General features: G+C 37.9%; 1 protein-coding gene across 1 annotated transcript in view; it reads right to left on the bottom strand.

Annotated features, from left to right (window-relative positions):
* Positions 1-24,304, bottom strand: part of SLC9B1 (solute carrier family 9 member B1) — a 141,349-nt gene that overhangs the window by 101,172 nt on the left and 15,873 nt on the right. The window contains exon 2 of the mRNA XM_032261593.1: positions 11,712-11,756. The gene's annotated coding sequence lies outside the window, so the exon portion shown is untranslated. The remainder of the gene's footprint in view (positions 1-11,711; positions 11,757-24,304) is intronic.

The following is a 24,304-nucleotide window of genomic DNA, read 5'->3' as shown; positions in this document are numbered from 1 at the left end:
CTATAAATCCATATAAAAACAAACATGGTTAAGTGGGATTAATTTTTTAAAGGAAGTTTGTTCTAAAGTCGTATCATAGTCAAATCAGATACCTTTATAGTCAAAACAGATCCAAACATTCATCTTTAACATAATTAACCAAAGCCACAAGCAAAAGTCTTAAAAACCATTATCATACAGAAATGTAACATTTCTCATTAGCTCATAATGCTGGCCTATATCTTAGACGCATATATCAGAAAATGCAGAAATTTACTTAATGCACTGAACTGGTATGTTTGAGCTAGTGTTCACTGTTGATGTAATCTATGCTCCTACATAAAAGAGTCCAGAAAAATTTTAAATGAAATATGATCAACTACTTTAATACCTACAACTATAAGTTACTGATACATACTATCTTTTTACGTGGTCCATTTGAAGGATATGTATGTAGGTAAAACATTTAAACATATCTATAGTGTTTTATTTAGAAGAATAAACTAGAATAAAATAATTACTTCTGATAACTTTTATTTATTTATTTATTTTTTTGAACTGATTGATTTATTTTTATTTTTTATTTTTTGAGTACTTCTTTTTTTTTTTCTGGTTTTTTTTTCCCTTTTTTATTGCATTTTAAGTTTTGGGGTACATATGAAGAACATGTAAGATTGTTGCATAGGCACACACATGGCAATGTGATTTGCTGCCATCCTCCCTATCACTATATCTGGCATTTCTCCCCATGTTATCCCTCCCAACACCCCACCCCCCCATTCCTCCCATATTTCCTCCCCACAGACCCCAGTGTGTGATGCTTCCCTCCCTGTGTCCATGTGATCTTATTGTTCAACACCCACCTATGAGTGAGAACATGCAGTGTTTGATTTTCTGTTCTTGTGTCAGTTTGCTGAGAATGATGGTTACCAGGTTCATCCATGTCCCTACAGGGGACATGAACTCATTGTTCTTTATCGCTGCATAGTATTCTATGGTGTATATGTGCCACATTTTTCCTGTCCAGTCTATCATCGATGGGCATCTGGGTTGGTTCCAAATCTTTGCTATTGTAAACAGTGCTACAATGAACATTCATGTGCACGTGTCCTTATAATAGAATGATTTATAATCCTTTGGATATATACTTAGTAATGGGATTGCTGGGTCAAATGCAATTTCTATTTCTAGTTCCTTGAGGAAGCATCGCACTGTCCTCCACAATGGTTGAACTAATTTACACTCCCACCAACAGTGTAAAAGTGTTCCTATTTCTCCACATCCTCTCCAGCATCTGCTATCTCCAGATTTTTAATGATCGCCATTCTAACTGGCATGAGGTGGTATCTCAATGTAGTTTTGATTTGCATTTCTCTAATGACCAGTGATGATGAGAATTTTTTCATATGTTTGTTGGCCTCATGTATGTCTTCTTTTGTAAAGTATCTGTTCATATCCTTTGCCCACTTTTGAATGGGCTTGTTTTTTTCTTGTAAATCTGTGTTAGTTCTTTGTAGATTCTGGATATTAGCCCTTTGTCAGATGGGTACATTGCAAAAATTTTTCCCATTCTGTTAGTGGCCAATTCACTCTAATGACTGTTTCTTTTGCAATGCAGAAGCTGCGGAGTTTGATCAGGTCTCATTTGTCCATTTTGCCTTTTGTTGCCAATGCTTTCGGTGTTTTAGTCATGAAGTCCTTGTCTATGCCTATGTCCTGAATGGTTTTGCTTAGGTTTTCTTCTAGGGTTTTTATGGTGTTAGGTCTTTTGTTTAAGTCCTTAATCCATCTGGAGTGAATTTTAGTGTAAGGTGTCAGGAAGGGGTCCAGTTTCTCTTTTCTGCACATGTCTAGCGAGTTTTCCAAACACTATTTATTAAACAGGGAATCTTTGCCCCATTGCTTGTTTTTGTCAGGTTTGTCAAAGATTGGATGGTTGTAAATGTGTGGTATTGCCTCCGAGACATCTGTTCTGTTCCATTGGTCTATATCTCTGTTTTGGTACGAGTATCATGCTCTTTTGATTACTGTAGCCTTGTAGTATAGTTTGAAGTCAGATAGCGTGATGCCTCCGGCTTTGTTCTTTTTGTTTAGGATTGTCTTGGCTATGTGGGCTCTCTTTTGGTTCCATATGAAGTTTAAGGTGGTTTTTTCCAGTTCTGTGAAGAAGATCATTGGTAGCTGAATGGGGATAGCGTTGAATCTATAAATTACTTTGGGCAGTATGGCCATTTTCATGATATTGATTCTTCCTAACCATAAGCATGGAATGTTTCTCCCTGTGTTTGTGTCCTCTCTTATTTCAAAGAGCAGTGGTTTGTAGTTCTCCTTGAAGAGGCACTTTACATTCTTTGTTAGTTGTATTCCTAGGTATTTTATTCTCTTTGTAGCAATTGTGAATGGCAGTTCATTCTTGGTTTCGCTCTCTTTAAGTCTGTTATTGGTGTTTAGGAATGTTTGTGATTTTTGCACATTGATTTTAAAGTATCTGTTGTTTCTACCTCCTCTGTAATCTTTGCTAGCTTTGAATGTAAGAAAGGTGACTTTTCTTAAAAATATCTTCTCTCAATTTTTGAGTTGTTAAGAATAAAACTAAATATTTTAAGTTTTAATTTTTAGATAGACTATATTACCATATCCTGTAGCATTTCAAGTATCTATACTTTTCTAAATGGAAAACAATTTTAATAATGAAAATTTTTAGTAAAAAGGAAATGAAAAGGAACATTAACAGTTCAGTAGCTACCATATGCTAGCTGCTTTACAATATTGTCTAATTGTAATGAAGTAAAATATTACTGTGTAAAATCCTATAAAGAATCATAACTAATTTATAACTTTATTAAAGAAAAAAAAAGCTTAAAATTTTTGATTAAAAACTTGAATCTAAATTCCTTTATAGTGTAATTCCATTTTGATTGAAATGACTGTAAAAATTACTATCCTGTAATTATAATGATGTATTAGTCCATTCCCATGCAGCTATGAAGAAATACCTAAGACTGGGTAATTTATAAATGAAAGAGGTTTAATTGGTTCACAGTCCTATGTGGCTAGGGAGGCCTCAGGAAACTTACAATCATGGTAGAAGGCACCCCTTCATAGGGTGGTAGGAGAGAGAATGAGTGCAAGTAGGGGACAGGCCAGACACTTATAAAACCATTACATCTTGTGAGACTAACTCACAAGATCCAATTACCTACACCTAACTGGTCTCACCCATGACATGTGGGATTATTATAATTCAAAGTGAGATTGGGTGGGGACGAAGAAACAAATAATACCATTCCACTCCTGTCCCCTCCCAAATTTCATGTGCTGACATTTCAAAACACAATCATGTCTTTCCAACAGTGCCCCAAAGTCTTAACTCATTACAGCATTAGCTCAAAAGTCCCAGTCCAAGTCCAAAGTCTCATCTGAGACAAGGCAAGTTCCTTCTACCTATTAGCCTGTAAAATCAAAAGCAAGTTAGTAACTTCCTAGATACAATGGGGGTACTGGTAGAAGCTGGCTAAAACAAAGGGGCTACAGACCCCATGCAAATCCTAAATCCAATCATTAAACATTAAAGTTCCAATATGATCTCCTTTGATTCCATGTCTCACATCCAGGTTATGCTGATGCAAGAGGTGGTTCCCATAGCCTTGTGAAGCTCTGCCCTTGGGGCTTTGCAAGGTTACAGTCCCCCTCCCAGGTGATTTCATCGGGGGCATTGAGGGTCTACTGCTTTTCCAGGCACATAGTGCAAGCTGTCAGTGAATCTACCATTCTGTGACCGGAGGATTGTGGTCCTCTTCCCAAAGCTCCACCAGATAGTGCCCCAGTGGGACTCTGTGTGGGGGCTCCAACACCACATTTTCCCTTGCACTGCTCTAGCAGAGTTTCTCCATGAGGGCTCCACCACTGGACCAAACTTCTGCCTGGGTATCCAGGCACTGCTATACATCCTGTGAAATCTAGGTGGAGGTTTCCAAAGCTCACTTCTTGATGTCTGTGCACCTGTAGGCCCAATATCCCATGTAAGCTGCCAAGGCTTGGAGCTTGCACCCTCTAAAGCAATGTCATGAGCTATACCTTGGCCTCCATCAGACATGGCTTGAGCTGAAGCAGCTGGGGTGCAGGGCACCATGTCTCAAGGCTGCATAGAACAGGGTGTCCCTGGGCTGGCACTACAAAGCCATTTTTCGCTCCTAGATCTCCAGGCCTGTGATGGGAGGGGCTGCCACAAAGGTCTCTGACATGCCCTGGAAACATTTTCCCCATTGTCTTGGTGATTAACATTCTACTCCTCATTATTTATGCAAATTTATGCAGCAGGCTTAATTTCTCCTCCCCAGAAAATGTTTTTTTTTTCCTATTTCATTATCAGTTGTGATCATTAGGCTGCAATTTTCCCAAACTTTTATGGTGTGCTTCCTCTTAAATGCTTTGCAACTTAGGAATTTCTTCTGCTAAATATCCTAAATCATCACTCTCAAGTTCAAAGTCCCACAGATCTCTAGGGTAGGGGCAAAATGCCACCAGGCTCTTTGCTAAAGCATAGCAAGAGTGACCTTTACTCCAGTTTCCAACAAGTCTCTCATCTCCATCTCAGACTACCTCAGCCTAGACTTCATTGTCCATATCAACATCAGCAGTTTGGTCAAAGCCATTCAACAAGTCTCTAGGAAGTTCCAAACCTTCCTACATCTTCCTCTCTTCTGAGCTCTCCAAAATATTCCAACCTCCACTTGTTACCCAGTTCCAAAGTAACTTCCACATTTTTGGGTATCTTATAGCAGCATCCCATTCTGTTGTGCTAATTTACTATATTAGTCCTTTCTTATACTGCTACAAAGAAATACCCAAGCCTGGGTAATTTATAAAGAAAAGAGGCTTAATTGACTCACAGTTCCACATGGTTGGGGAGGCCTTAGAAAACTTACAATCATGGTGGAGGGCAGCTTTTCACAAGCTGGCAGGACAGAGAATAAGTGCAAGCAGGGGAAATGCCAGACACTCATAAAATCATCAGATCACATTATTTTGAGAACAGCATGGGGAAACTGCCCCTATGATCCAGTTACCTCCACTAGGTCCCACCTGGACACATGAGGATTATTACAATTCAAGGTGAAATTTGAATGGGGACAGAGACCAAACCAAATCAAATGAGTATCTTGTCACACGCTGTTAGATTATGAGGTAATTTGTAAGAATATGGTAGGAGGCTGAACTACCTAGGTTGTGTCATGTTCTGAAAAAACAGGCTGAGAGAACCATTGAAAAGTTTGAGCTGAAGTGCACATAAATTTTGAGAAGAGAACACAAAATTAATTTACACAAGTTTTGAATGCCTACTTTTTTGGCCTCTAAAAGTAAAGCTGCCAAATGAAACAAAATAAAACAGAAATATAGGGTTCTGCCTTTATGGATCTTATACTCTTGTTGGGAGGAAGAGGGAGACAATAAAAAACATTTTCAGTACTGCACAAAATAAATGAGAATCATATTATAGAGATCAAGATGACATTTGAACTGTGTCCTAAATGAGGAGAAGCTGTGAGACATAAGTAAGCAGATGGACTAGGAGCAGGCAAACATAACACCAAGAATAATGCAAGTAGAGACATCAGGAAACTAGGCAGAATAATTTAAAATCTGTAACTATGTAATGATTAGGATAGCAGGGCTTGGAACCCAGGCAAGCAGACGATGCATTAGAACTTCAAAACCAAGATAAGGGGTCTAAATAATAGATGTACAGGTTAATAACTAAAAGAGAAGCTTGTTACTGAATCAAGCAATATTTGTGACTGGCAGTCACTGAATACTCTTTTTGTATATCTGCCAAGAGTGGAATTGGTATATGGTGTGCCTAAAAGCAAGGACTTTGAGCTGAGAAAAAAATGTATTCAGCTCATCTCTTTATATCTTAATAATTGTGGGAAGTGATTTATCTCCATTGGCCTCAATTTTCGTATCTGAAAAAATATATAATAATGCTTAATTTATCAGTTATAACAATTATAATATCTGATGAAATTTGAACTATATTAAGCTCTTAACATGAATCATCTTCCTTAATTCTCTCAACGACTCTATCAGGTAGTTACTACTATTATCCCCGTTTTATAGATGTTCAAACTATAGATGGAGAAAAGTTAATTTAACTTTCAACATAGTTGTATAACTAGCAAGTGGCAGAGCTGGAATTTAAATAAAGTACTCTTTAGTATTACTCAGATCCTTGTTAACTTTGGTATTGTCTCTTTTATTCTTTTAACTATTGTGGTGATATTGCACTATAAATTTAAATTGCATTTCTATAATCAGCATTTTTCACATATTTACTAGCCATTTCAATATGTTCTTTAGTAAAGTGTTGAAATCTCTTGTTCATTTTTTTGTGGTACTGGATCCCATTTTCATATTGATGTGTTGGAGTTCTTTTTAGGTATTAAAAATACAAATATTTTATTGGACATATAAAGAGCCAGTATCATCTCCCACTCTGTGTCTTGCCTTTTACTCTGATAATATCTTTTTAAAATGATACTTTAACTGTAAAATGTATAGTTCCAGGGGCATTACGTACATTTGCATTGTTAAGCAATCATCACCGCCATCCATCTCTAGAACTTTTTCATTAACTCGACCTAAAACTCTTTATATATTCATTAAACAATAATATCCCATTCTTCCCTCCTCTAACCCTTGATAGCTACCATTCTTTCTGTCTTTATGAATATGGATATTCTAGATACTTCATATGAGTCAATTCACACAATATTTGTCCTTTTGTGTCTTGCTTATTCCACTTAGCATAATGTCTTCAAAATTTATTCAAAATTCCATACATTTTGTAGCATGTACAGAATTTCCTTCCTTTTTAAAGGCTGAATATTATGCATTTATATGTATATGTCACATTTTGTTTATCCATTCATCTGCTGACAGATATTTGAGTTGTTTCAATCTTTTGGCTATTGTGAATAATGCCACTACGAAAATAGGTGTACCAATATCTGCTTGAATCCCTGCTTTCGATTTTCTATTTGGCATATACCTAGAAATGGCATTGATGGATCATATAGTAATTCTACGTTTAATCATACTTTTTTTTTCCCATAGCAGCTACATCTCTGTTGGTAATGTCCTTCGTAGCACGTAAGTTTTAAATTTTAATGTAGTCCAATTTATCTATTTTTCCTTTTGTTGCCTGTACATTTGGCATTATAGCCAAGAAGTAAACTGCCAAATCTAATATCATGGAGCTTTCCTTCTATATTTTCTTTTAAGAGTTTTAATATTTTTAGTTCTTAAAATCATAGTTATTGTAACCTCTTTGACTCAAAAATATGGATCAATTTTGAGTCTGTTTCTCTTTTCAATTTTCTATCTTGGCTTAAGGTCATATAACATTGTCTAATACTATGGTTCACAATTTTTACTGAAAGCTTGACATTGTGTACAAATTGTACAGTCTCCAGGTAAAAACTCCTTTCGGAAAGAAATATGCCAATTGGGGTAGTGAAAAATCACTTTAACCAAATCAGAGATTGAGCTCAGTTGACAGCTATGTAATGCTCAGTTTTATTTCAATTCCTTTTTCCTCAAGTATACTCCTTTAAGGATTTTGCCCTAGATGATTTTCTTGATAAATGATGGCAGCCTCACTTGTTTTTCCCATATCAGGCATTGTATTAGTCTGTTTCCACACTTCTATAAAGAACTGTCCAAGACTGGGTAATTTAAAAAGGAAACAGGTTTAATTGTCTCACAGTTCCACATGGCTGGGGAGGCCTCAGGAAACTTACAATGAGGTGGAAGGCAAAGGGGAAGCAGGGACCTTTTTCACGTGGTGGCAGGAGAGAGAAGTGTAAGCAGGGGAAAATGCCAGATGGTTATAAAACCATCAGATCTCATGATAACTCATTCACTATCTTGAGAACAGGATGGGGGAACTGCCCCCATGATCCAATCCTCTCCCTCCTCAACACATGGGGATTACAGGTCTCTCACTCCACACATGGAGATTACAATTTGAGATAAGATTTGGGTGGAGGCACAGAACCAAAACATATTGTTCTGCCCCAACCCCACCCAGATCTCATGTCCTTTATACATCTGAACATCAATCATGCCTTCCCAACAATCCCCCAAAGTCTTAACTAATTCCAGCATTATCTTAAAAGTACAAGTCCAAAGTCTCATCTGGAACAAGGCAAGTTCCTTCCTCCCATGAGTCTGTAAAATCAAAAGTAAGTTAGTTACTTCCAAGATACAATGGAGGTACAGGCATTGGGTAAATGTTGCTGTTCCAAATGGGAGAAATTGGCCAAAACAAAGGGGCTACAGGCCCTATGCAGGTCCAAAATCCAGTGGGGCCGTCATTAAACCTTACAGCTCCAAAATAATCTCCTTTGACTCCATGTCTCACATCCAAGGCATGCTGATTTAAAGGGTAGACTCTCATAGCCTTGGGCGGCTCTGTCTCTGTGGCTTTGCAGGGTACAGCCCCACTCCTGGCTGCTTTCACAGCTGGCATTGTCTGCAGATACTGTCAATGGATCTACCATTCTGGTGCTGGAGAATGGTGGCCCTCTTCTCACAGCTCCACCAGGCAGTGCCCCAGTGGGGACCCTGTGTGGGGGGATCCAACCCCACATTTCCTTTCCACACTGCCCTAGAAGAACTTCTTCTTGAGGCTCCACCCCTGCATCAAGCTTCTAGGTGAACATCCAGTCATTTCCATACATCCTCTGAAATCTAGGTGGAAGTTTATGAAGCTCAATTCTTGACTTCTGCACACCTGTAGGCCCAGCACCACATGGAAGCCACCAGGGCTTGGGGCTTGCACCCTCTTAAGCCAACAGCCTGAGCTGTACATTGGCCCATTAGCCATGGCTGGGATGCAGGGAACCAAGTCCCAAGAGTACATAAAGCAGCAAGGCCCTAGGCCTGGCCCACAAAACCATTTTCTCCTCCTAGGCCTCCAGGCCTGTTATGGGAGAAGCTGCCATGAAGATCTCTTATATTTTCCCCATTGTTCTCATTACTTATGCAAATTTCTGCAGGTAACTTGAATTTCTCACCAGAAAATTGATTTTTCTTTTCTATTACATGGGTGGGGCCACAAATTTTCCAAACTCTTATGGTCTGTCACCTCTTGAATGCTTTGCTGCTTAGAAATTTATCATGCCAGATACCATAAATCATCTCTCTTGAGTACGAAGTTCCCCAGATCTCTAGAGCAGGGCCAAAATACCACCAGTCTCTTTGTTAAAGCATATCAAGAGTGATCTTTGGTTCAGTTCTCCATCTCCATCTGAAACCACCTCAGCCTAAACTTCATTGTCCATATCACTATCCAACATTTTGATAAAAACCATTCAACAAGTCTCCAGAAATTTCCAAACTTTCCCACATTTTTCTCTATTCTTCTGAGCCCTCCAAACTGTTCCAAACTCTGCCTGTTACCCAGTTCCAAAGTCACTTCCACATTTTCAATTATCTTTATAGAAGTACCCACCCTTTTCAGTACCAATTTTCTGTATTAGTCCATTTTCACACTTCTATAAAGAACTGCACAACATTGGGTAATTTATAAATGAAAAAGATTTAGTTGACTCACAGTTCTGAATGGCTGGGGAGGCCTTGAAAAACTTACAATCACAGTGGAAGGCAAAGGAGGAGCAAGGACCTTCTTCACATGGTGGCAGGAGAGAGAAGTCCGAAAAGGGAAAAGGCCAGATGCTTATAAAATCATCAGATCTCATGAGAACTCACTCACTATGTTGAGAAAAGCATGGGGAAAACCGTTCCCATGGCCCAACTGCCACTCTCCCTCAATATATGGAGCTTACAGTTCTCTCCCTCAACACATGGGGATTCCAATTCAAGATGAGATTTGGGGGGGACATGGAGCCAAACCATATCAGGCATACCTTACCATTTCCCAACTTGGTTTATTTCTACTGTCCATGCTTTCCTATACTGGAATAGCTGAATTAACTTCTCCAAGGTAACATAACTATAAATAAAGGAGTTGGGGACCATCAGGCAATGTGACTCCAGAGCCCATATTCTTAAAACTAAAGTGCTTATAATGTGACAAGAATTCTGTGTAAGACATAGGCTAAAGCTCTCATAAGGATTTATAGGCTAACATTTATAAAATGGCTATAATAACTTAAATCTATAAAAGATTAAATGATCTACTAAGAAAAAAAAATCCAACAACTATATAATTTTTGATTTTTCTGTTTTAGAAAATGAACTCGTACAAATAACTTCTTTAGGAAGTAAAAAAGAGCCTTAAGAAAAACTTAAAAATAAAAAACAATGGATGAATAAGTCACAGAAGGCTAAAATGGTTTAGAAATAATTCACTGGAAATCAGTTACAAAGCTGTTGAGACCATTGGGCATCATGCCAATAATACTATTCCATTGCCTCTGACCAGCCCTCTCAATGGTCCTTACCTCTTGATTGCTTTAACTGAGCACCCTGGAACTTCTGCCAGATGATAATCAAACTGTATTATATTCCCAACCTCTTTTCAAAACATTCTCTCAAATTCTGTGCCCTATCTGAAACCAAGCCCTTTCTCTAAGGAAGACACTGCTTCCTCTATGGTCCTCTTACATAACAGCAGTTTATTCACTAACATTCCTTCTGACACCCTGCTATTTCTGAAACTTCATATATAAAAAAGAAACAAAATCCTTGCTCCTTAGAAGCTTGTATAATCTGACAATACCACATTCTTCCTCTTCTATTCACTGTTACTTACTCACCTTAATTTGATCCTTTTCCTTTATTCACCAAAGACATTAGTGCCTGACCCCCATATTTGTAATCTTTTTGTCTTACGCACTTGGATAATTCATCTACTGTCTTGTTTCTTCAGTTATTTACTTCCTTTATAATAAAGGAAAGGCCACACTAAAACCTTCTATAATGTGAAATGCACATTTATGAATACTACTTCAAATTCTTTCAGTTATCTTGTTCAATTACATTCATTGCATCCCCTCCAATTATTCTTCACTCTCATCAAGATGTGCAGTACAATGACCCCTTTAACTCAAACCTTTGCCATCTTCCTTCTTTACCTGTTTTTGTATTCAGTATCTGTGATTCATCATCCCCAAAATACTGCTATAAATATACTAAACTCTCTTGAAATACGTTTATTGTTGCTTTGTTGTTGCACATTTCTAGAAACACTTCAATCTAGGAATGCTGCTGCCCCACTCCCACTAATGCCTCTCCCCAGCTGACACACATGCACCCTTTTGCACTGCTGAGGTGGCTGGCATGTGTGACTCAGCACAGATCCTGTTGCCACTATCTCAAGGAAGCACTCCAATGGGGGGAATTTCCTATTGGAATGTTATGGCCAGTGGACCAGGAACACCTCAGCTCCTGCAGCACAGCAGATTCCTAACCTTGAGGGGCCAGAGAACAGAGCTGGAGGCCTGGTTTCAGCCCCCCAGAGCTAAAGCACACAGCCCAGGAGAGCTGAGCTGTGCTTGGCCCCTTAAAATCTTCCAGAAATGAAGCCAGTCAGCTGAACCCACCTGACATCACAACCAAACCCCCAAGGGCATCAAAGAAGATAAAAGCAAAAAGTCCCATCTACAGGATAGCAACTTAAATGTTGAAGGAACATCAGCCCACACAGATGACAAATACTCAGCACAACAACTCTGGCAACTCAAAAACCCCGAGTGTCTTCTTACCTCCATATGACTGTAGTCGTTCCTGAGAAATGATTCTTAACCAGGCTGAAATGACAAACATATAATTCAGAATATGGATAGGAGTGAACATGAACATTCAGGAGAAAGTTGAAATCCAATGCAAGGATTCTAAGGGATACAATAAAATGATACAGGAGCTTAAAGATGAAATGGCCATTTTGAGAGAGAACCAAACTGACCTGATAGAACTAAAAAACTCACTACAAGAATTTCATAAGATAATCACAAGTATTAACAACAGAATAGATCAAGCTTAGGAAATAATCTCAGAGCTTGAAGGCTATTTCTTTGAATCAACTCTGTCAGATAAAAATAAAGGAAAATGAAGAAAAAGAATAAACATCTCTGAGAAACATGGGATTATGTAAAGAGACTAAATATACAACTCACCGATGTCCCTGAAAGAGAGGGAGAAAGAGTAAGTAATGTGGAAAACATATTTGAGGATATCATCCATGAAAATTTCTCCAATCTTGCTAGAGAAACTAGTATTCAAATTCAAGAAATACAGAGAACTCCTGCGAGATACTATACAAAATGACCATCCCATAGACACAAAATCATCAGATTCTCCAAGGTCAAAATGAAAAAAAAAAAGTATTAAAGGTAGCTAGAGAGAAGAGGCCAGTCACCCACAAATGGAACCCCATCAGGCTATGAGTGGACCTTTCAGCAGAAACTCTACAAGCCAGAAAAGATTGAGAGGCCTATATTCAGTATTCTTAAAGAAAAGAAATGTCAACCAAGAACTTCATATCTAGCTAAACGAGGCTTCATAAGCAAAGTAGAAATAAGAACCTTTCAGACAAACAAATGCTAAGGGAATTTGTTACCACCAGACATGCTTTACGAGAGGTCCTGAAGGGAGTGCTAAACATGGAAATGAAAGACCTTTACCAGTCACCACAAAAACACACTTAAGTACATAGACCAATGACACTATAAAGCAGTCACTACACATTCAAGTCTGCATAATAACCAGGTAGCAACATGATGACAGAATTAAATTTGAACATATGAGTATCAACTTTGAATGCAAATGAGCAAAATGCCCCAATTAAAAGGCATAGAATGGCAAATTGGATAAAGAAGCAAGATACAATGATATATTGTCTTCAAAAGACTCATCTCACATGCAATGACAACTGTAAGCTCAAAGTAAAGAAATGGAGAAGAATCTACCAAGCAAATGTAAAACAGAAAAAAGCAGGGGTTACTATTTTTATTTCAGATAAAACAGACTTTAAACAATGATCAAAAAAGACAAAGGACTGGGTATGGTGGCTCATGCCTGTCATCTCAGCACTTTGGGAGGCTGAGGAGGGTGGATCACAAGGTTAGGAGATCAAGACCATCCTAGTCAACATGGTAAAACCTCATCTGTACTAAAATACAAAAAATTAGCCAGGTGTGGTGGTGTGCGCCTGTAGTCCCAGCTACTCTGGAGGCTGAGGCAGGGGAATCACTTGAACCCAGGAAGCAGAGGTTGCAGTGAGCTGAGATCATGCCATTGCACTCCAGCCTGGCAACAGAGCGAGGCTCAGTTTCAAAAAAAAAAAAAAAAAAAAAAAAAAGACAAAGACGGATATTACATAATGGTAAAGAGTTCAATTCAACGAGGAAATCTAACTATCCTAAATATATATATGCCCCCAACACAGGAGCAAACAGATTCATCAAATAAGTTCATAAAGACCTGCGAAAAATCTTAAGATAACCACATACAAATAGTGGGAAGTTTAAACATCCCATTGACAGTACTAGACAGATCACTGAGGCAGAAAACTAACAGAGAAATTTAGACGTGCACTCAACACTTAATCAATGAACCTAATAGACTTTTACAGAACTTACCACCCCAAAACAATAGAATATACATTCGTCTCATCTGCACATGGCACATACTGTAAAACTGGTCATATGATCAGCCATAAAACAATTATCATCAAATTAAAAAAAAAACTGAAATCATATCAGCCATACCCTTGGACCACAGTGCAATGAAAATAGAAATCAATACTAACAGGAAACCTCAAAACCATAGTTATATGGAAATTAAACAACCGGTTCCTGAATGACTTTTGGGTAAACAATAAAATTAAGTCAGAAATTAAGAAATTCTTTGAAATGATTGAGAACAAAGATACAATAAACCAGAATCCCTAAGACTGAGCTAAAGCATGCTTAGAGAAAAGTTTACAGCATAAATGCACCCACAGAAAACTCAGATCTCAAATTAACAACCTATCCTCATGCCTAGAGGAAACAGAAAACAAGAGCAAACTAAGCCCAAAGTTAGCAGATGAAAAGAAATAACCAAAATTACAGCTGAACTGAATGAAACTGAGACACAACAAGCAATACAAAAGATCAAGGAATCCAGGAGTTTGTTTTTGAAAGAATAAATAAGATTATTTAAAGAATAAATAAGATTATAAATAAGAACAAATACGATTATTTGAAAGAATAAATAAGACCACAGCTAGACTAACAAAGAAAAAAGAGAGAATATCCAAATAAACACAATTGGAAATGACAAAGAACATTATCCCACTGAAATACAAAAAATTCTCAGAGACTATTACGAACACATCTATGCAAACAAATTAGAACACCTATAAGAAATGAGTAAATTCCTGAAAACTTACGATCTCCCAAGATTGAACCAGGAAGAAATTAAAACCATGAACAGACAAATCGTGATTCTGCAATTGAATCAGTAATACAAATCTTACCAAGTAGGAAAAGGCCTGGGACAAGATTGATTCACAGCCAAATTTTATCAGATATATAAAGAAGAGCTGGTACCATTCCTATTGAAAATATCCCAAAAAATTGAAGAGAAAGAACTCCCCAACTCATTCTATGAGGATAGCACCATCCTGATACCAAAACCTGGCAGACACACACACACACACACACACACACACACACACACACACACAAAGGTCAATATCCTTGATGAACATTGATGCAAAAATCCTCAGCAAAATACTAGCAAATGGAATCCAGCAGCACATAAAAAAGCTAATCCATCACGATCAAGTAGGCTTTATCCCTAGGATGCAAAGCTGGTTCAACACACACACCCCCAATAATTGTGATTCATCACATAATTAGAACTAAACCCAAAAAACATATAACAATGTCAATAGATGCAGAAATGGCTTTTGATAAAATTCAGCATAGCTTCATGTTAAAAAACCTTCAACAAATAGGCATTGAAGGAATATATCTTAAAATAATGAGTCATTTATGACAAAGCTATAGCCAACATCATACTGAACAGGCAAAAGCTGGAAGTATTACCCTTTAAAACCAGAGCAAGCCAAGGATGCCTGCTTTCAACACTCCTATGTAACACTGGAAGTTGTAACTAGAGCAGTCAGGCAAGTGAAAGAAAGAAAAGGCATCCAAGTAGGAAGAGAGGGAGTCAAACAATCTCTGTCCATAGATGATATGATTCTACACCTAGTAAACCCGTAGTCTCTGCCCAAAAGCACCTAGATATAACAAACTACTTTAAAAAAATTTCAGAATACAAAATCAATGTACAAAAATCAGTAGCATTTCTATCACCAACAAGTTCAAGCTGTGAGCCAAATCAAGAACATGATTCCACATACAACAGCCACAAAAAGAATAAAATACCTAGGAATACAGGTAACCAGGGAGGTGAAAGATCTTTACAATGAAAATTACAAAACATTGCTGAAAGAAATCAGAGATGACACAAAGGGAAAAATATTCCATGTTGCAGTAACTTGGCATCACTCTAAATGCATAACAGCCTTGAAATCAGAAATACACTGGTTGTATGATCTTGGATAATTTACAATCTCTTATCACTTTTTTTTTTTTTTGGAGAAATAGGGTCTCACTCTGTCACCTAGGCTGGAGTGTGGTGGTGTGATCATGGCTCACTGCAACCTCCACCTCCCCAGCTCAAGTGATCCTCCCACCTCAGCCTCCCAAGTAGCTGAGACTACAGGCATGTCATGTCTGATTAATTTTTTTGTGGGAACAAGGTCTCCCTATGTTGCCCAGGCTGGTCTCGAATTCCTGGGCTCAAGTGATCCTCCTGCCTTGGCCTCCCAAATCTCATTATCTTTCAGTGGGCATAGTACTATCTGTTTTTCTTCATATTCACAGCTAGGGAAAGCAGAATCAAATTTGAGGACAGCCAGCCAAGGATGAGTTTACTGGATAAGTTTATTAGAAATTATGGCATCCTTTTTGTACTAACAAAAATAAGACTTCTTACTGGTTTATATTCCAGTATCTTACATATAAATGATCAGCTCAGTTTAAAAAAATTTTATGCTCTATTTATTTCAACAAGCTTCTTAAAATCCTCTGTTGGAATTAGGTAGATATAAGTACATACATAAATACACACATACACACACACACACACATATACATATATTTCTATTATGGGAATTAAGTGAGATGTTTGTACAACTTATAGCAATAGCTATGGTATGTAAAACTTTTATTAGAAGTATGTACTGCTATTATATTGCTAAGCTTTGCTTTTAATATAGTGAAAAATTTGGATGGATTTAGAGGTTCCATTTTCACCTTGGTTTATTAGAATGTTTGATTATATATTAATAATATACACAATGTGGTATTGTAAAAAGAATTGGGCAGTCTGAGTTCTGTTTTTCATTTGATACATATATATATATATATATATGTATGAGAGAGTCTCACTCTATCACCCAGGATGGAGTGCAGTGGTGTGATTTCAGCTCAATGCAACCTCTGCCTCCTGGGTTCAAGCGATTCCGCCTCAGCTTCCCGAGTAGCTGGGACTACAGATATGCATCGCCACATCCATCTAATTTTTTTATTTTTTGGTAGAGATGGGGTTTCACCATGTTGGCCAGGCTGGTCTCAAACTTCTGACCTCAAGTGGCTTGCCCACCTCAGCCTTCCAAAGTGCTGGGATTACAGGTGTGAGAGACCACACCTGGCCCTGATACATCATATTGAGGAAATTTCTTGTCATTTCATCTTTCTGCTGAATTCCAAACCTATAAAGTGACAGAGGGAGGAAAGATCTTAGATGATCTAAGGCTTTAACAGTTTTAAGTCTATGATTCTCTTATCTGAGTAACCTACTAAGAAACAGGCTGAAAGAATAGCAATACATATTTTTTGGGAACTTCATTTCTTAAATACCATGTATGTACATACGTATCACTTAATATAAACTACTTCACTTTCCTTGGTGTGTCTATACACAGTACTCTGGGTTTATGCTTTTGAAGCAATGTTGTGCAACAGTGACATCTAGTGACGATATAGATATAGATATAGATACATATAGATATAGATATAGATATAGATATCGCAGATCATTCAGCAAAACTTTATGGCCAACTACTCTTCTAAATGTGGATTTACTTTGTAGCCCAGCTAAACACTTTAAAATAATTCTTCACCTCTGTCCTCTGTGGAAGTAAGGAATGCCAATTAAATTTGACAATAGCATTAATAATTGGATAAATAAGAACTGAAATTTCCTTCAAAATCATAATGTAAATGGAATTCAGTATAAATTATTCTAAATGAGACTGCAGTTCTTTCCCCTTCATTGAGAGTGGCAAAGCTGAGATTTTGAATTCCAGTGTGTTTAAATATGTAGTCTACTCTCTTATCTACTATGCACTGCTGACAGGTAATAGGCATTTAACACATACTTATTCAATTAGTGTTAGGTAAAACATATGCATCAATAATTGTGTTTGTGAGTATGTTTTGCTTTGGAATCTTTGGAAATATTGCTGCCTTTCAAACAAAACTCTTCCTGAGGTTAGCTAAAACATTAACACATTAAAAACAACCACAATACCCATCTTTCTAAAAAAAAAAAATGAATTTGAGACCTACATGCAAAAACAGAATACTCTTTATAAAAAGCATTCAAACTAGGTCAGTATTTTCTTTTTAAGATAATGACTACCTGGCATTATTATTTAATCAGGACAATACAAATCTGGGATAAACCTCTACTACTATAATTCAAATGAACTGTCACTGTTAAAATTCCTGGTAGTATTTAGGGTTTTTTCTCATTAATCAGATAGTATTTTGATTTTCAATTGTTTTTTGGTGCCTAGATCTTGTTTCCACAATAAAGTGACAAGGTATCTGTCTTAGGTCATTTTGTACTTCTGTAATAGAATATCACAGATTGGGTAATTTATAATGAACAAAAATTTCTTTCTCACAGTCTGGAGGCTGAGAAGTTCAAGATCAAGGTACCAGCATCTTGTGAGGGCCATCTTGTTTCATTCTCTGGAGGGGAGGGAGGCTACGTCCTCACATAGTAGAAAATATAAGGGTAAGAGAGGGAAATGGGTGGCAGAACTTGTCCTTTTATAATGAAATTAACCTCACTCATGTGGGCACAGCCCTCATGGCCTAATCACCTCTTAAAGGTCCCACCTCTTCATACTGTTGAAATCAACATGTTTTGGAGAGGACAAACATTCAAACCATAGCAGCGTCTTTGTCTATTTGTGTTGCTATAACAAAATACTCAAGACTGGGTAATTTATAAATAACAAAAATTTATTTTGTCACAGTTCTAGAGGCTGGAAAATCCCAGATCAAACTGCTGACAGATTTGGCTTCTGGTAAGAACTCAGACCTCTGCTTCTAAAATGGTGCCTTGAATGCTGCGTCCTCTGGAGGAAATAAATGCTGTATCTTCACATGTTGGAAAAGAGAGAAGGATGAAAAGGGGCTAGCTAGCTCCCTCCACTTATTTTATAAAGGTATTAATCCATTTATGAGGGCAGAACCCTCATGACCTAGTCACTTCCTAAAGGTCCTACCTCTTAATACTGTTGCATTGGGGATTAAGTTTCAACATGAAATTGGAGGGGACACAAACATTCAAACCACAGCATTTTGCACCTGTACCCCCAACAAATTCATGTCTTTCTCACGGATAAAATACACTTGCTCCATCCCAATAGCTCCAAAAGTCTTGACTCTTTCCAATATCAACTCAAAAGTCTAGAGTCCAGAGTCTCATCTAAATCAGATATGGGTGAGACTCAAAGTTGGATTCACCCTGAGGCAAATTGCTCTCCAGCTGTGATCCTATGATATCAAGCAAGTTATGTCACTCTAAAATACAATGGTGGGACAGACAGAGGATATTCCCTTTTCAAAAGGGAGGAAACAGGAAAGAAGAAAGGGGTAATAGGTTCCAAGTCAGTCTCGACCCAAGAAGCCAAGCAACATTAAATCTGAGGCATTAGAATAATCTTCTTTGACTCCATAGCCTGCCTTCTGCATGCAATAGGGACAAGGTTGAGCCCCATGTCTTCTGGGAGCCTTGCCTCCATTGCTTTAGTAGGAGCAGGCCATGCACCAGCTCTCACATGTTGACATCATATGTTTGTGGCTCTCTCAGGCAGGAATTGCACATTGGTAGCTCTAGTGGCCTACAGTTTTGGGGGTGGCTCTGTCCCCACAGCTCCACTAGGCATTGCCCTTTTAGGGGCTCTCTGCAGTGTCCCTGACTCCACAGCTCTTCTAGGCACTGTCCTTGTGGTCAATCTCTGAGCTGACCTCTCACTTCTGGCAGTTCTCTGCCTGTGCCTTAAGGTTCTCTGTGACCTCCTTTGAAATCTTCGTGGAGATATCCATGACTACAGAATATCTGTAGTCTTAGCACCACATGGACACCACCAAGGTTTACTGTTTATAATCTCTGACACTGCACCTGGGGCTGCTGGAGCCACAGCTGGTGTGGCTAAGGAATGCTGAGCCAGATGTGTAGAGCAGAAAGTTGAGGTGGCCCTAGGCAGCAAGCCCTGAGGTCCCATGGGCACCCTGGGCCCCTCCCTTCAAACTGTTCTGCCCTGAAGGCCGTGGCACTCTGAGCCTGTGATAGGAGTGGTAGCCTTAAAGATCTCCGAAATATCTTCAGGGCCACTCCTCCACTGTCTTGATGATTAGCATCTGGCGTCCTTCCACCCATACTAATCTCCTTATCAAACATTCACTTGGCCATATTCTTGGTATTTTCTCCTGAACTCACCTTTATAGTCTTCACAACGTGGTTAGGCTGAAAATTTTCCAATTCTTTAAGTTCTGCTTTCTTTTTGATTACAAATTCCATCTTAAGTTAATTTTTCTCTTTTTGTATATTACTATAAACAGTCAAGAGAAACATGTAGCACCTTCAGCACTTTGTTTAGGTATTTCTTACCCTAAATATCCTAGTTCATTGCTCACAGGTTCTGCCTTTCACAAAGCATTAGGACACAGCTGGAATTCAGCCAAGTTCTTTGCCACTTTACAACAAGGATGGCCTCTCCTTCAGTTTCTAGTAAGATATTCTTCATTTCCATTGAAGAACTCATCAGAGTGGCTTTTAATCTCCACATTTCTACCAGCCTTCTGATCATGATCACTTAGATAATCTCTAAGAACATGAAGACTCTCTCTACAGCTCTCCTCGTCTTCTGAATCTTGATCAGAATTGCTTTTAATGCTCTGTTCATGGCAATCTAGACTTTTTCCAGGAGGCACTTCATAACTGTTCTAGCTTTTACTCATTACTAGTTCCAAAGCAGCTTTTTACAACACAGGTATTTGTTACAGCAACACTCCACTTCTTAGTAACAATTTCTTAGTCCATTTCTGCTCCTATGCCAAAATAATCAGACTGAGTAATTTATGAATAACAGAAATCTATTTTTTCACAATTCTAGAGGCCGGGAAATCCAAGATTAAGGTTCTGTCAGATTCAGTGTCTGGTAAGGTCGCTGCTTCCAAAAGGTTGCTTTGAACACGGTATTCTCTGAAGGGAATGAACATTGTGTCCTCACATGGTGGAAGGGATGGAAAGGCAAAAAAGTCCTAGCTAGCTGTCCCCAGCCCTCGTGTAAGGACTTTTATAATACATGCATGAGGGCAGATCCCTCATGACCTTAATCACTTCCTAAAGGTCCCACCTTTTAATATTGTTGCATTGGAGTTTAAGTTTCAACATGAATTTTGGAGGAGACATCAACAGTCAAACCACAGCATAAAGCATTCCAGGGTTCATGTTTTATATTCTTGCCTTTCTCTTAGCACCAAACACAATGGTTTTTCTCAACTAAAGACAAATCTACCAAAAATTTACCCAGAATCCAAGGTTTGCTATACAAGGAATAAAATTATCTTACCAGCTTTTTCTCTTGTTCTTTTTTGTGACCCTACATTTCAGTCAAACTGTTATTTGCTCTCCATGTTTTTATTTGGTTGGAACATCTTCCCACTACACTTCTTTGTAAATATCCATTGATTATTCTAAATAAAGCTTCCTACAGTGCACACTACAAAAACTGGATATGTTTTTCCCCTTTTGAATTCTCATATCACTTCTTTATTTGCTCTACCATCCTTACCTCTCTAGTGTCCTTTCTTGGTCTTTGTCATTGGCTTCTTCTTTTCCCTATTCATCCTTTAAAGAATTCCTCAGAATTCTTCTCTATGCCCTATTCTCTTCTCACTCTATATACATTTCTCAACATCTATTCTACTATTTAGGCTATAATTATAACTAATATGCTGAGAAATTTGAACTAGAAAAGCTCTCAAGATTCTATTTAGTATATCTAATTACTTATTGAATATCTCTACTTGTCTTAGAAACAACTTTAAGTTAGCATATACACAAACTTAAGATCTTTCCCCACCAGTTATTTCTTCTCTAGATAATTTCCTATCTCAGAGAATGAAGCCACCATCTACCTAGTTGCTCAAAATAGAAACTGAGATGCCATTCTTTCTCCCTGCTTTTCTTTATCTGCTAGCATCAAGTAATTTACTAAATCATGTTAATACAAATTACTGAATGTTTAAAAATTTTGTCCATTTCTTTCCAGATAAATTGCCTCTAGTCCAGTCCAGGCCATAAGCATTTTCACACCTAAACACTGTAATGGCCTTCCAAATATTTCCCCCACCTCAAGTCTTGTTCCTCCTCATTGTAATTTTCACAATGCAGAACAATATTCTTAAATGTAAGCTTGATTATGGCAACTCTTTTCTTAATATTCTTCAATGACTTCCCATAGAAAAAGAAAAAGTTAAAACTCCTTACACTCAGCTTATAAGGCTCTTAGAATAAGGCTCTAACTGACCCTCCCTACCTCCTGATTCTTCACTTGACACTCTAAACTTTAGCCATACTAAATTTTTGATCCTCAAAGTTGCCATGTCTTACTTCCCCAAAATTTATGCATTCTGTATGCTACCTTCCAACACCAACACTCTTGCTTTTCATCCAGCTAACCCTTCATCAATTTTGAAGTCATTTCTTCCAGAAAATTTCCTGACACTACCTTCAACAACATGCGTCCTTATCGTGGCATCCAACACTTATCACAGCATCCACTCATTATTTTAATTCCTTGTTTAACTGTCACCATTTAAAAAAAATATTGATTTGACAAATATTGATTGACAGCCCATTATGTTACAGATATTGTATTCTCCTCTGTATACAGAATGTGGTAAATACAGAGTATTGTAGAAGCACATTTAGGATGTAAGAGAAGTCCAAGAAATGTTTCTTGGTGATTTATGTTCCCATCTGTTTCCCTACTAAATTAAACCAGACAGTTTCATAATCATTTCCGAGTTCTTTGAATTGCTGAACACAGTATATAGTAGAAAATTTTTTATATCATCAATGATTGGATTTTAACCACATACTAAATATTATTTGCATTGTAAGAGGCCACCAGCCAATACTTTCTACCCAGTGAGGTTTTCTTTGATATCACTTTGGATACAACGGAGTGTAAAAAGCAAAGAGACAAACTAATATAGTGGAAAATATAAAACTCAGAGTCAGAACCCTGTGATTAATAATTCTGCCACTTACTAGGTATGTGTCCTTGGTCAAGACCCTTAAGCTCTCTGAGCCTGAATTTCCTCATCTGAAAAAGGCAGTTACAAGAATGAAATGAGATAAAGAGAAAATAAAAACATAAAATGTAAAAGGTTATCCAAAATGATGTCTATTATTATTATTGTTATTAAAGTTAATGCTGATCAAGTATCCTTATGACTGGTTATCCCAGCTCTGTAAGGCTACAGGATTTCCAAAGTTCATCCTTCATCTTCCCTTTACATCTAAGAGATAGACTATTGTACTTTAATAAATACATATTGATGGAAATGGTTAAAAATCACAAAGAAAAACAAGACAAAAATTGAATAAGTATATATTTACATATGAAAGAAACAAGAGAGAAATACCAGCCTGTGAAAGTCTATAATTTGAATGTATGGACCAGAAAAAAAAATCAGGCCACAATATTTTTTTTCTTAATGTTGACTGAAAGGGTAGGTAGGTGGCCCAAAAGAGTAATGCTGTGAACCATTTCATAGTAAAATGGTAACCCACTGAGCTAGAAAGTCAGGATATCTGGGTTCAAATACTAATTTAGCTACTAATTCAACCACTAATACCCAGGTGGTCTATCAATCCAACACTCTGGTCTTTCAGTTCCTTGATCTCCTTAGTTCCTATCATATTTTCTTCCAGTGTATCTCAGGTGCTCCCTCACAGGACCACAAATCTGAAATGACCACTCAACTTTGCCCAGTGTCCTACTACTCTGATTGCTTTCCATCCTCCAAATGATTATTTTGTATCTTATCTTCTCCCCTTAAATCTCCTACCCAAATATTCCTCCTCACCCCTTACTAATCTTGCCTCCTACCTTATCTTCATCGAGAAAAATTATCAATATCAGGCAGAAAGGTCTCACCTCTGACCAATGAATCTATCCATCTATCTGCATCTTTACCCATAGTTGCTTTTTTCTTATTATTAGAATTTATATGTTCACGTTCCTACCTAAGGCCAAAACTTCTATATATTCCCTGGATCCCACCCCCTCTCATTTTCTCAAAGACTTCACTCCTAAAATATACACACTCTTTCTTATACCATCATTTCCACTCCCCTCTATTGGATCATTCCTATTAGTCTAAAATTTTGCTTAAGTATGCTTATCTTTTTTTTCCCCCATTTATTCACTTTATTGCATTTTAGGTTTTGGGGTACATGTGAAGAACATGCAACATTGTTGCATAGGTACACTCGTGGCAGTGTGATTTGCTGCCTTCCTCCCCATCACCTACATCTGGCATCTCTCCCGTTGCTATCTCTCCCGAGCTCCCCACCCCCCACCGTCCCTCCCCTATTTCCCCCCAACTGACCCCAGTGTGTAGTGCTCCCCTCCCTGTGTCCATGTGTTCTCATTGTTCAACACCCGCCTATGAGTGAGAACATGCAGTGTTTGATCTTCTGCTCTTCTGGCAGTTTGCTGAGAATGATGGTTTCCAGGTTCATCCATGTCCCTACAAAGGACACAAACTCATTGTTTTAGATGGCTGAATAATATTCCATGGTGTATATGTGCCACATTTTCCCTATCCAGTCTATCGTCGATGGGCATTTGGGTTGGTTCCAGGTCTTTGCTATTGTAAACAGTGCTGCAATGAACATTCGTGTGCACGAGCCCTTATAGTAGAAC

Source organism: Sapajus apella, unplaced genomic scaffold (assembly GCF_009761245.1).
Source record: "Sapajus apella isolate SASKATOON/1434 unplaced genomic scaffold, GSC_monkey_1.0 scaffold124, whole genome shotgun sequence".
Lineage (NCBI taxonomy): Eukaryota > Metazoa > Chordata > Mammalia > Primates > Cebidae > Sapajus > Sapajus apella.
The sequence above is the reverse complement of the archived record's forward strand: the minus strand, read 5'-3'. Positions and strand labels throughout refer to the sequence as shown.